The sequence below is a fragment of the Typopeltis vanoorti genome, chromosome 2 (assembly GCF_054136105.1).
Source record: "Typopeltis vanoorti isolate ZY-2024b chromosome 2, IOZ_Tvanoo_1.0, whole genome shotgun sequence".
NCBI classification, from domain to species: domain Eukaryota; kingdom Metazoa; phylum Arthropoda; class Arachnida; order Uropygi; family Thelyphonidae; genus Typopeltis; species Typopeltis vanoorti.
Genome location: NC_143550.1, coordinates 23,210,537 through 23,224,349, shown reverse-complemented (window position 1 = coordinate 23,224,349; position 13,813 = coordinate 23,210,537). Strand labels below are relative to the sequence as shown.

General features: G+C 34.2%; 1 protein-coding gene across 2 annotated transcripts in view; it reads right to left on the bottom strand.

Moving 5' to 3' along the window:
* The window catches only part of LOC150108873 (serine/threonine-protein kinase unc-51-like), a 400,205-nt gene that overhangs the window by 214,140 nt on the left and 172,252 nt on the right, over positions 1-13,813 (bottom strand). The window lies entirely within an intron of this gene.

The following is a 13,813-nucleotide window of genomic DNA, read 5'->3' as shown; positions in this document are numbered from 1 at the left end:
TGGACGTCTTTCACATGGATCATCTTCAAGACTGGTACGGCTGCGTTCAAACTCAGCAGCCCATTTCTGAATTGTCGAAAACAAAGGAGAAGAGTGCACATAAACTTTTATGAACTCCGAATGAATTTCTTTTGCCGCTAAACCTTCTTTTACAAAGAACTTTATAACTGCACGATACTCAATTTTATCCATTTCAAGGGATACAGACAACACTTTGGCTTCTGACAGCTGTATAAAAAAAAACTACTTGAAAGAATGACTTGCAATTTCACATGGATGCTTATGACAGATGTACCAACTTAGAAAAAATAATCTTGCCGATAGTGTTGCTATTTATAGTTCAGTCCCTAGAACTTTTCAGACCACTCACATATACAAGTGAAGTCCAGTATGGTGGGCAAACAAGTTGAAACTGGTCGGGACTTTGAATATACTGTGGATTCTTTACTACGTCACACACGTCGAAAATTTCACCCAAATTCTCTGCAAACATGGCTTTGGCAGTACTTAACACTCATACTCCATGGCCACTCTTTAGGCACACCTGATGAATAATGACATTAAGATTATTCACTATATGATCTGGAAGAATACTAATGTGTTACCTATAGGTTTGGCCTATTGAAAGATTTTCACCTGGTTAAACAATTTTAAAGATGCCAAGAAATCATATTCTTTGTTTAATCCATTATCCAAGTGTTAGCAAACAATGTTTGCGTGTGAAATTTCTTCACTACTGGGCTACTTGTATATAGAGTCTAATCGACTTGATATCACTTGCTTTTGTATACCATAATGCAAAGTATTATGGAAAGGGTCACTACCAGCCCAGTTTAGACTTTTATTGAGGTCTCATCAGTTGGAGCCAGGCCCATAAGAGATACCAAGGTTAAAGTAATGCAGAAGTCAAATATTAACTACATACAAGTGGTCAAAATGTATCACCTTATTATCAAAATACTCCAAATTAGAGATAGATGTTGAAAGTTTTTTCACTTGGTGTACTTTGCATTATTGGGCACTAAGGCAAGTGATGTGAAGAAATTAGTCACTATATACAAGTAGCCCAGTAGTGAAGAAACTTCACATGCAAATCACTTTATCCAAGTGAAAGAACTTCACATGCAAAAAACTTCACATGCAAATCACTTTATCCAAGTGTAAGCAAACTTTGTTTGCTTACACTTGGATAAAGTGATTATAACAAGAATATAATTTCTTGGCATCTTTAAATTATAGTTTAACCAAGTGAAATAACTTTCAACATCTATCTCTAATCAAGAGGATTTGATAATAAGCTACAATACCTTTCTACAACTTGTATATGGAAAATATATTATTAATATTACAGGCTACTCCAAGAAATCCTTACTCTCATCGAGAGAGACCCTAAACATCATGTCAGGCACTATCCAAAATTTGCACACTTTGTTTTGAACTCAATCACAGTCATGGCACCCACAACAAACTCTGGCCACCTATTCCACTTATTCACCACTCTCCAAGCAAAAAAACCTTATTCGAACACCTTTACTAACTACACTCTTACTCAGTTTCCATGGATAGCCCCCTAGTTCTCCCACCAGACCTATTCTGAAAAATTTCCTCTGTTCTCATAAGATTCAATCCATAGACATGCTACCATCTTGGTCACTCGCATCTAGATCCTCTCCACCTCCTCCTCAACACCCAAGAAACCATGGTACCCAGATCTGTGTCAGTAGTCAAGATGGAGTCTTATCAATGCTTGATAAAGAGGAACAATAACCTGCTTGTCTCTGCTCGTAAAAGTATTCTTCAGTAACCAAGTAATCTGATGAGCTATTTTAGCCACTTTTGCTATGTGGTCCCCTAAACTTTAACTCCCTATCCACTAACACTCCCAAATCTCTGGTTTTGTTAATTTCCTGGAGTACAGTTCCACCAATTTTATATAGCTGGTAATCTTTTCAGCCCAAAATGTATAACCTTCACTTTGTCATCACATTAAACTGACATCCATTCTCATTTGCTCAGACTGCCAGTCTATCCAAATCATAAGCCGGAGCTGCAAATATGATTTCTACATTATTTCAACCTTGGTATCTCTTCTAGCTTCCACTGATGAGACCTCAATAAACGTCAAAACTGGTCTGGGTAGCAGCCCTTCCCACAATGCATAGCATTATACACATCTAAAAGTGGCTGTATGCTTTGAATTATGGGAAGTCATTAGCCCCTATGTACAAGTAGCCCAGTCATGAAGTTCCTTCACACACACACACAAGCTATGTTTGCATACACTCCAACAAAAGATTAAACCAAGAATATAATTTCTTGACATCTTTAACTCATGAAAAGGAAGATGGGCTTATACTAACTAACAAATTATATTCCAGTTTTAATTCCTTATTTAGCATAAAGAAACAAAATATTGCTCAAGATATGTCTTCATGAATATCAGAAGCATACATTCAGGGTGTGCTATGTGTGCAGTGCACATCCACAGAATAGGAATATCAATATTATATTTTCACATTTATTCCTGTTAAATACTCCCTAAGTTTACGCTGCCTATAATGAACAATATACTAATGTTTCATGAAAAGGAGACATTTTGATGCGTAAACACTATATCACATTTGTGTTAATAGCTCGGGTGTGTGTGGCCACAAATACGGACACCACTGAGCCCTTTAAACACTTACAGATGGTGCAGCTGGTCAAATTCTTAGCATTCCAGTGGTTTTAAACTGCCCAAAAGGAGAGGCTGAGTGTGTGCTGAGACAATAGCATCCAGAAGTCACCAGTGGCTGTGACTTGTTATTTTGTGAAGCAATCCAATTGAATGTTGTCATCTGTCATGAATTGTTGTTGTTTATAGAGTTTCTTCTGTTCTACTTGCATGAAGTGTGAACTGACGAGTTTATGACACCAATATAGATAAGTTTTTAATACATATTTATAATTTTCTATAAATAACTTTTTTGTCCATATTTACAATGAGAAACAGTGTTGATGATGTACTGAATGTCCCATCTTCTGCCAGAGCTTTTGCGGATTATATGATTATGGTCAAAGGAAGTTGGTTACCTGTGTATAAATAAGCAAGTAAAATGAGTTATTTCAGCCTTTCTTTGGTCCAATCTGGAAAAATAATAATTTCCCAAGCGATTACTTTTTCAAATTTCTGTGTGCATTATATGGTTGTATTTAAAAATCACAACAAAATATAAATTATCCATGTCTCCCTCTAGTATTTGGCATTGATAATCTAATCTCATCACGAAGCATAAGCCCTTTGTGCTTCTCACATAAGCGGCACATGTGAAGCAATAGCTATATTGTTTGACCTTTATGCTTTCCATATTTAAAATTATATTAATTGATAAATTAAAGTATTCAAAGTTATCCTATAGTTAACTGCACTGGATCAATTAAGAAAAGCACTGATGTGCTATGCACACTTAAAACTTTCGGACATCGATACAAATGCAATCGTATAGTCAAATTGATGTAAATTTTGTAGCACAGGTTGCATAAGCCACATGACAGTACACCCAACCTAAATGGGCATGTGATGCCACTGACGAGTAGGCTATTTGTGTACAGATCCCTCTGTACACAAATTCTTTACAAGTTCTTTGGGATATATATATATTAATTTGCATTATGGGAAAGTCACTACCAAGACTGGTTTCGACTTTTATGGAAGTGAAAAAGCGGGAAAAAGGAATGTTCATGAATAATATATGACTTCTGCATTACTTCAACTTTGGTCTCTCTTACAGGTCTGGCTCCCACTGATGACACCTCAGATTTAAATATTTAAAATTATTTAAAATTTTAAATCAGATTTCAGCAAGATAAGTACATTGGTTTTCTTTACATTGTTGTTATTATTATTATTATTATTAAGAGAGACTCCATGGAGTCAGGGACTAATTGAGGGAGGCCACATACTACATGCACCAGCTATCATACCTGTTCTTAAATTCATTCACACTGCTTGCACACACAACATCCAATGGCAGTCCATTCCAATCAAGCACTACTCTATGAGAGAAAAATCTAGCCCTACTCTTCTTCTTCACAGTATTCATTCTTGACTTCCATGGAGGCCCTTGCTTCCTTTCCCCACCCACCATAAAATGAAAACTTTCATCACTGAAATCCTGCATGGCCCTTTCAGAAGTTTGTAAGTCTCAATCATATCACCCTCTCTTTCTTCTGTTTGCTAGTGTTTGCAGTCTACAAATTCTCAATCTGTCTTCATAATCAGTATTCCACAATCCTGATATAATTTTTAACACTCTCCTTTGCACCCTCTCTCTCCATTTTTATATTTTAATTTTATTTTACTAGTGCTAGTGGTGGATTTTTTAAAGTAAATATTAAGACTGCTAGTAGTACATGTTGATATCTGTATTATGGGATTACTTTTGGCTGTATCACAGCTGCCATTTTATAGTAGCTCAAATACAACATTTGCTGGTGGGGTAGAATTGTTTCTATATCTTGGGATTATTTAATTTTCAGTCTTATGACTGAAAGGTTTCTCTTATAATCAAATGCAGAGGTGTTGGTATTTTCCCCACTGAGATAACGGTACCAATTCCTCCAAGGGTGCAAACTCTAAAAATTGAAACAACAGGGTGTGAAGAAGCGAGACAGGCAATTAAAATTTTAAAAGAGATAGGAGTAGCAAGATTTATTCTTTCATGATATACGGCAGAGGTGAATATTTAATTGTAGTTAAAGATGTGGAAACAAGGGACAAACGGGGTTTGACATTCGAAGGTAGCACAGTAATTCCTGTAATTGTGGGAAGCCAGGTTAACACAGTAAAATTTGAGATCTTTTCAATGGAATACAGGGAAACCTCCCTTAACATGAATTCGATATGTGCAATAATCAATTAGCACGACTGAGTGAAATGATACTATTTCCTGCTTTAAGCGAGTGATTAATAGTCAACATGATTTTTTTATGTTATGCAAAATTTTTTTTCTCCAATCTGCAGCGAGCAGCAGCACTTGTCAATGTAGCAGCCAGTGGGCAGTGGAAGTGCTGCAGGCAGTGGATGGCGACACTCAGCAGTTGAATCAAAGCTATCATATGCAAGAGCACAAGTAAACTCTTCTCATGCTCAATCATTTTCCCTTCATTTTGCTTTAATTTAGGTACCTATAAGGCATTATTATATTCAATCCCTGATAAGGAAAAGAGAAAGAGTGATAAAGAAAGTGGCAGTAATAAAAAAGAGAAGAAAAGTAATTTCCCATTCAGAACAGTTAAGTGAGAATGATCTCCTCCAACTAGAAGAAGGGTGTGCATATGAATAAGAATATGATGAGGAGTGCAAACAAGAAGAGAATGACGACTAGGAAACTAACTGTAAAAGAACTTGAGCTAGTTTTCAATCACAACGAGCATGCTGAGGAAATTTTGTTTGATGCTGATTCTGATATGGAATGAAGTTTTGAAGTCTGCCAAAATCCTAATAAAGCAATCGAAGGCTATCGCAAATTGCATGACAAGGTAAAAAAGTCGAGCACTATTAAATCATCTTTACTTTTTTTTTTTTTTGTAAAAAAGTAGCTCAATCAAATTGTTTAGACACAAAAATTTAAGCAATTAATTTTTATTAACTTTGATGATTTTATCCTCTAATATAGCTTATAATTTTTTTTTCAAGTTTATGCTTACTGATGGATGAATTATAATTATTCCTATTGTTTATTGTATTCGCTTAGCAAGCATTAATTGATGGATTAATTAGTCATGTTAGGTGAGGTTTTCCTGTATACAGAGACCAGTAATGAAATTTTTATCCAGATATTCTTGAAATGGCATCATACAAATGGGTATATCAGGCGAAGATCCAAACCGGTTTTTTGATGAGGTCACCTTCACAATTGATATGAAGATGCCCGTACCAAATTTTGTCAACACTGGTAACAACTCAAGTTATGGTGAACTATCCTGGGGTAAAGAGGCATTGCCTGTGTTGTGGTTCATACGATCACTTGGGATTGGCAACTGCCCCAAAGCTAAATGTTTCAACGGTATGGAGATCGGACATATTGGTAATTAGTGTATCAAACCCTGTCAGAAATGCAGAAGTTCTGAACATTGTTACCATGTCCTTTCAGAACTTTTGCCAGAAGAATGGGAACACCAGTAGTACAGCATATATATTAGATAAGCATCAAAAAGAGTTCCAGATCTTCCAATTCAGTCTCGGAAAGATGGTACTTTCAAACAAACTATACTCGATAAAATCACAAAACGCGCACAACAAAATCAGTCAGAAATTAGCCCCAAAATTACATTACTGCAGAAGCTACTTCCCAGTCAAATATGGATGGAACAACATTCATTAAAATTACCAATAATGAACTTAGTATAACAACTGAACAGATACACGACGAAATGCAAACAAATGAAACTGTTATACAAGGAGAAACCAGACAAGAAACAGAAAATCAAGTAAGACTCTTAGAAAGGGAATACAGTGAGTAGACATATAAATACAAAATTAATGATGGAAAATCTCACATAAAAATATTTTTTTAATAGTATAATTTTCGCCTGTGACACGCAGGCGAAAATTATACTATTAAAAAAATCTTTTTACGTGAGATTTTCCATCATTAATTTTGTATTTATCAAGTAAGACATCTGAAAGTACTTAATATGCAGGCAAGATCATCAAAAAGGAAAGATGAATTAATGTAAAAAAAATATATATATACTTAAAAAAGGGAACTAAATCTAAAAGAAGAAATCATAAAAAAAACAATGTAAAGATGGAGAAGTTTGTGAATCGTCAAATAAAAACTGCAGGCTCAGAAGAGTTTAAAGACTATGAGAAACCATCTCATGCTAATAAAGGGAAAGACAGAGAGATATAATTAAAGAAAAAAAATAAAGTTTACTGATTCAAAGTTTTCTCCGTATTATTATCATCTACATGAAAAGAAAATATCTAGCTTTCAAATCAAGAATGACAGGCATGAAATTGAAATAATGGAAACCAACTGTAAAGAACTGGAAAACAATTTACAAGAAGCAGCCTATGCAATTGCTCCTTCACAGATTGAAGATCTCATCAGGTGCATCCAAAATCATCAGGTTTACCCAGTGATGCTTCGCTAATCATATCACCTCCTTTCTGCATTGCCTAATTAAATCTACGAGGATTTCATAGGCAAGTTAAACAAGGAGCTATATGGAAACTTATGCTATGCCATAATATCAGGTTTTTATTTCTCATATTTTTGCAGATATAAGGATATAAAAACTTTAACAGATAGATATCATTTAACAGGGTTAAAGTAGGAGTTTTTATTCTTGTTCTCTCCTTCGGTCATTCTGTAATATCCAAAGGAATGCACAGAAGGGAGAATTTTGACAATAGATTGAATGGAACAGTTAGATGAAAATTCTTCCAGTAATTGCAGTCATATTTATAAAGTGCCCAATACATCATAGCAGCTGGAGATTGGAATTGTATTTGAATCCCCACATTAGACAAAATAGTAGGACACTCCAGAAGTCGAAAAGTGGGATATGTACAGTTAAAATATGTCTCTACAATGCTCAACTAGCAGACACATGAAGGATTCACAATCCTAAACACCAGGTTTACACGTACATGATTCAAGATATTGGTATCCATCTTGATTGAATTTATATCTCTTCTTCCTTTATAAATAATTATAAATAAGGAGAATTCAGCTAAATTATCTTGACAGCACCATGTCAGATAATAATCCAGTTCTACATAAATTCTACTGCATGGAACCATTAGAGAAGTTAATTCTGGACTGGAGACTTCCACCCAATTTTCCGGTGATCTTTTCAACCAAATTCCAGACCCTCCATTCAAACTGGAATAATGTTACCTAGAATTGAGACATTTGATTAAAATTCAAACAAGCAGTAAAACAGAATGTGATTGAATAAGGAAAGGAACAGACTTTCCTTAAAAGAAAAAAGTTTAAAGACCTGTATAAAGAGAGAAGTTGGTTTGTAGCAAACCAATGCAGCAACATCATTAGAAACCTTAACATAGAGATAGAAGTGGAAAGGCAGAAAAGTGGAAGAAAGAAATTTTAAAATAAGCATACAGCAGCATTTAGTAGATAGCCCTTCAGCTGCATTCTTCAATAGACAATTCACTAAATTCTGTGAAGAAAGGCCTATCACTCAAATCTGTGTCGATGGTGAAGACAAGTCCACCACTCCACACATCCTTGACTCCTTTAAAAAACACTATAAAAATTTGTTTCAAGACAATAGTATTTTAGGAAATTATAGCTCATTAATGGTTTTCCTGTTTGTATCCAAGATGGGCTTCACAGACCAATTACAGCATCTGAAGTTACCACCACAGCCTATAAAGAATGCCAGACAAGCTCAGGATGGTCTATGGACAGAATTTTACTGCATGGCCTGGGATTTTATTCTTCCCATTCTAGTTATACCATTTAATTATTTTCTTGTAAGGACACATACCAAGTGAATTGCAGCAAGGTATACCATCCCCATTCCAAAGCCTAATAGTGACCATACCTTAATCAGCAGCTGCAGACCTATTTCTTTATCTAAAGTAACTATGAGATATTGAGATATTTTTTCTCATTATCAATAACATGCTCAAAGTAGAATGAGATACATAATTAAAAGCACACAGGTGTGTGGAATTCCAGGCTGAGCAGTAGAATTTAATCTGTTTCTGCTAAGTGATCTACTGTGCATAATTAATATGAAAAAGCAGCCAACAGAAGTGCTATCAGTAGACCTTACTCAAGCATTTGATGATGTCCAGCATCCCATTCTGCTCCACATCCTCCAGCAAACCGGTCTGGGTAAAAAGCTGCTATCCATTATTAAAGGAGCCTATGTCAATTCAGTTACTCAGCTCCTAGTTAATGGGTTCCTATCAGACCCAGTAAAAATTCCAAAAAAGTCAAGTAAGGTTGCCCTCTTAGTTCTTTACTCTTAGCATTGGTTTTTGAACCTTTCTTGCAGGAAATCGACAATATATGTGCTGTGCAAGAAATAACAGTTCCTTCAACTATGAAGGAAATAAGGCATTAGAATAAGCTGCCAATGTAGTAGACACTTCGAGAGATAAATGATTCCATATACTTCTTTTTTGGTATTTTGGAAAAATTCAGGAAGGTCAGTAGATTAACTGTTAATGCAGACAAGACAAAATTAAAAGTTTTTGGAAAGTGGGATCTTGGAGGCATTCCTTTTTGGACTAACTGCTAAGAAAGAACATCCCACTATACTTGGAATTCCCTTTTCCACTTACTCAATGTTACCAGTTCAAGAACTTATACACAAAAACACTGAAACCTCAGAACATTGAAAAATTGGGCCACTTTCCTTTTCTTCTAAAGCCATAGTACTTGTGCGTGTGTTTTTTTTTTTCAGATGGAATATCATTTTCTGGGAGTGAAATTTTTTGCTCCAACTTGGAAATACATCTCCAGAGGAACAAGTAAAATTTTTTCCATTCTGGATAGATTTTAACATATGATGATATTCTGGATGATAACAAAAAAATTTCTATACAGGATTATTAATTCATGCGATTAGAATAAACAAGTTGATTTTGAATCATTTCAGGAGGAACATTTTATTTTGGTTCAAAACTATTCAACCCCTGCTTCTAAGCCCTTTTTATAACTATTTTTGGTTAGAGGTCTCTTCCTCATTTGTCTCCATCTTTCTTTACTGAAGGCTTCCCAATGTCAACATACAGCCATTCCCACTAAGTCATCCTTCATATGAATGCCTTTATCTGTTGCTTCTTATCTTTGCACTACACCTTCCTGATCTCCATTCCATTCTAGTTGCTGACTAGAGGAAGTTTTTCTAAGCTTTTTTTTTTTTTTTTTTTTTGAACTAGTTCCTGAGTTCGCCAATCTCTGGCAGAGCAAGCAGGTTTTTTCTCTCAGAAACTTTGTGGGTTTTCATTCTATACACTCAAGAAAATCTACCCTAGAACCCATTATTTTAGACAGCAAAATATAGTGTTAGTATTAATCACCATGAGAAGATGGTGGCACTTGTCAGCCACCTCTCTTCAGTGGATGTCATGTATTACTAGTGATAGTGTGGGGCCAGCTATCTCTCATAACATATCTCACATATGCTGATATTTTGTTGTAGATCAACAACTTCTTATAATATACAGAAATTTTCATTTTTGCTATGTCTGTTGTTTCCAAGGACTGGAATAAAAATGTCAGTATACTGTAAAATCATTCTAACCTCAATAGATGCTATACTTCATTGTTTTCACTAAATACAGTGCGGAGACATTTACAGTCTATATACTATATTTAGCAACAATTAGTGTAATTAGAGACAACTAGAATGACACTCATAATGGAAAAACACTCCCTTCCCACAAACTATGCTGTGAGAATGCAAGCAAAAAATACATTTATCATAGTACTAAACATAGCAGCTAACTCTATATACAGTAAAACCCCGAAGTTACACGGTAGGTGGGACCAACAAAAAGCACGTAAGTCGAATTTGCATAACTCAGAGTATAATTTTGCATGTAATTTATATATACAAACACAATTGGGACCAAAGGTTTACAAAAACACCTATATTTTTTAAGAAATATAATCATAATTGTAGTTTTTCGTACATACAAAAAAGAAAAGTTATTTCGATGTCGATGGTTTCATAAAATCTAATAGATTCGTCTGACGGCATAATGTCTTTTTATTGTCATGCAAAATTTCTTTATAGCTAGCTATTGATTTTTTTTATTCCTTGCCTTGTGGCTACAATTCATTCCTCGTTAGAATCTATGGCCTCCAAAATCTGTAAACCTTTCTTTTATGATTGTTCTTATTGTGGATTCCTGTGGATTGAACTTCTTTGCTAGCTCACAAATTTTCATTCCACCTTCAAAATTCTTAATAATGTTGAGTTTTGTTTCCAATGTCAATGTTTTTCTTTTCTTGCTAGCAGTAGAAGAATCGGACTTGCTTCTTTTGGATGACATTATTATTTTTTATGTGATAAAATGTTTATCAAGAATAAGATTAAACAATCGCAAGGTTTGTAGACTATAAAAATCGTGTATGAATGGAGACTGCGCAAAACATGTCAGTGCTTGTTCACAGCATGTGTGACACTGGCGAATGCGGCCGGCGCCTGAAAGATACGACTAGTGGTGAGGCGGGACGGGAATACGTACATATAAGAAACCGCGTAAGTCGGGGTATGACTGTATATATATAAAAAACTTTTAGTCAGTTTGAATTACATTTGAGATCTTAGATATCATCCAGACACTTCACAGATGCTGATTTTATAAATAAAATTCTACCAAAGAAGTTGTAACTAACATACATACCATGTATGCTTTTTGAAAATGTAGCCGCTTGATGCGGAAGTAGCATACATTTATTAAAATTAGTTCCTGCCAACAGTTCACACATGTGCAGACACTGCCCTGAGCAAATGTGTTAATAGAAGAATAACACTATGCTACCTTCCAAAAGAATTTGATGTTTTTCATAGTGTGTTTTGAAAGACCTATTTACATGTTCTCCAATTGTTTTGTCTATTAATAAAATAGTACATTTGGGATAAAAAAATAACAAGTGATGAAACAGCATTCCAAGTAGAACCAAACAAGCTATATTATTCATACTGAAGAATGGATAAAAAATGCATTAACTACAGAAATAACATTTTGAAAGGTTTTAAAAAAATACAAGCTGCAACAACAGTTAATCAAGAAGCCATTACCATATCATGGACTCAATATCATATCGAGAAAATGCATCACATAAAATCAAAGCCTTACTGATGAAAAGTAAAAGTAAAACAGAATTCTATCTTAAGGAATGTATAATGTTATTCAAAAGACTAGAGGATTCTTGTGCATTCAAAAATCATCTAATTGTTTACAAGATGATTTGATGCAGATGTAACAAAAGTAGGAGTGTCAAGGCCAATCGACATATAACAGATAAACATAAAAGACACTGCATAAAACAGATCAGACTTGTTCTTTTGTTTCGAGGAATCCAGAGAAATCTTAGCAACCTTTGGTACAGTCATGAAAACAATATATAGTTTCAGATCACATTTAGATAGTGATATTCAATTAATTGAAAATTAAAAGACATGCTGTTCGAACCTTTACTTTTCTCAACTACTCAACAACAAACAGTAGAGTTCACAACCTGAGCTAAAGATGAATATTGTAGCCTTTTAGTTCATTATAATTTGTCATCTAAAGAAGTCTCCTAAAATTAAAGAAAAACATAATAAAGAAATTGCAAGTGTGTGTGTGTGGGGGGGAGAACTACAGGAACATTACAGAAATAATATACAAAAGCTGATGTTTGATGAGATGATCAGAACATGCATATACGCTCAATATGTTCTGAAATGCCCTTAGCTACTGATGTAATCTGATGGGAATTCTTTGGTGTCTCAAGGCATGGGCCATACTAATGAGATATGCATGCATTCTTTTATGTAAAACTGAGGATTTCCCTCCTGACCAACTCTAAAGTTGCTCAAAGTGGAATTCAGACTTAAGGAAAAATAGTCCATGAGTTCACGTCAATAAATTTTCATGTAATATTTATGGTGAACAAGCTAATGGCAACTAAATTAAAGGATTCTAAAACAATAAAACAGCTTTATTCTTGTAGTATCCACTATATCAACAATCTAAAAAAAAAAATAATTTAGATTTAATCTAAAAAAAAAAAAAAATTTAGATATACACAAGCATATATCTATATATACTTGTATAAACTACAATACACTTACTATTAAACACAATTTATTCATCCATAATTTTAAAACCATACACTTAACACAGTTTATTTCTTTGGAATTAAAAACAATGCTAATTAATAATACACATGACTTCAATTAGTTAGTCTTTTGATTCATAAATCTTAAAACTGATGTATGTTGTAAAGACATCACGTTGATATTTCTCAAATTTCCCCTTAAAACACTTAACACATTATTTGCCTTAGTTACTTCAAAATAATTGACTAATGTGTCCATTAGCCAATGGACACATTAGTAAATATGCCTTGAGCTTGGGAGATTATCTGTACTGATTTTGATTCATTTACATCACTTGTCATCATGTCACATCAGTTATCATCTATATCCCCTTCATTGAGCATTTACAATGTCACTCTCTCTGTAGCAAGACCTCTAGTTAACAAGTGATAACTTGTTAACTAGAGGTTAACAAGTTGTTATCAAATTCACCAATATCATTATTAAAACCTAGAATACTTTTATGTAACAGCCATTTGGATAATGGCAAGTCATTTTCTTTATTTCTATCATCTTCATCTATGATTGTCATTAAATTTTGATTTCTTGAAGGCAACTGGATATGGTTTTTTTGAAATGGCATTGTTCACGCATCATTCAGTAAATGCATAGCATCCAATATCGATAGACTCCTTAAGTTTCTGTTCTCTTTGACTGATTAGATGCCAAACTAGAAAGTTTTTTTTAAAATCCTTCCAAGCTCAAACTCACGTCCACTGGTTGTAAAATAGATGTCGTGTTGGGAGGCAAAAACACTAGCCTAATGTTGGACAAATTTTGACTCTGGAGATGTGCAGACAGTTATCAACTAACAATAAAATATCTTAGTTCTTTTCAAATAGCTCCTTATTCAAATCATGTAAGTACTGCCAAAATAATTTGTCAAAGTTATTGAAGCTTTCTTATTTGCAGTGTAATCTAACTTTCCTTATATTTTTGAAACAATGATGTTTTAATGATTTTCTGATAA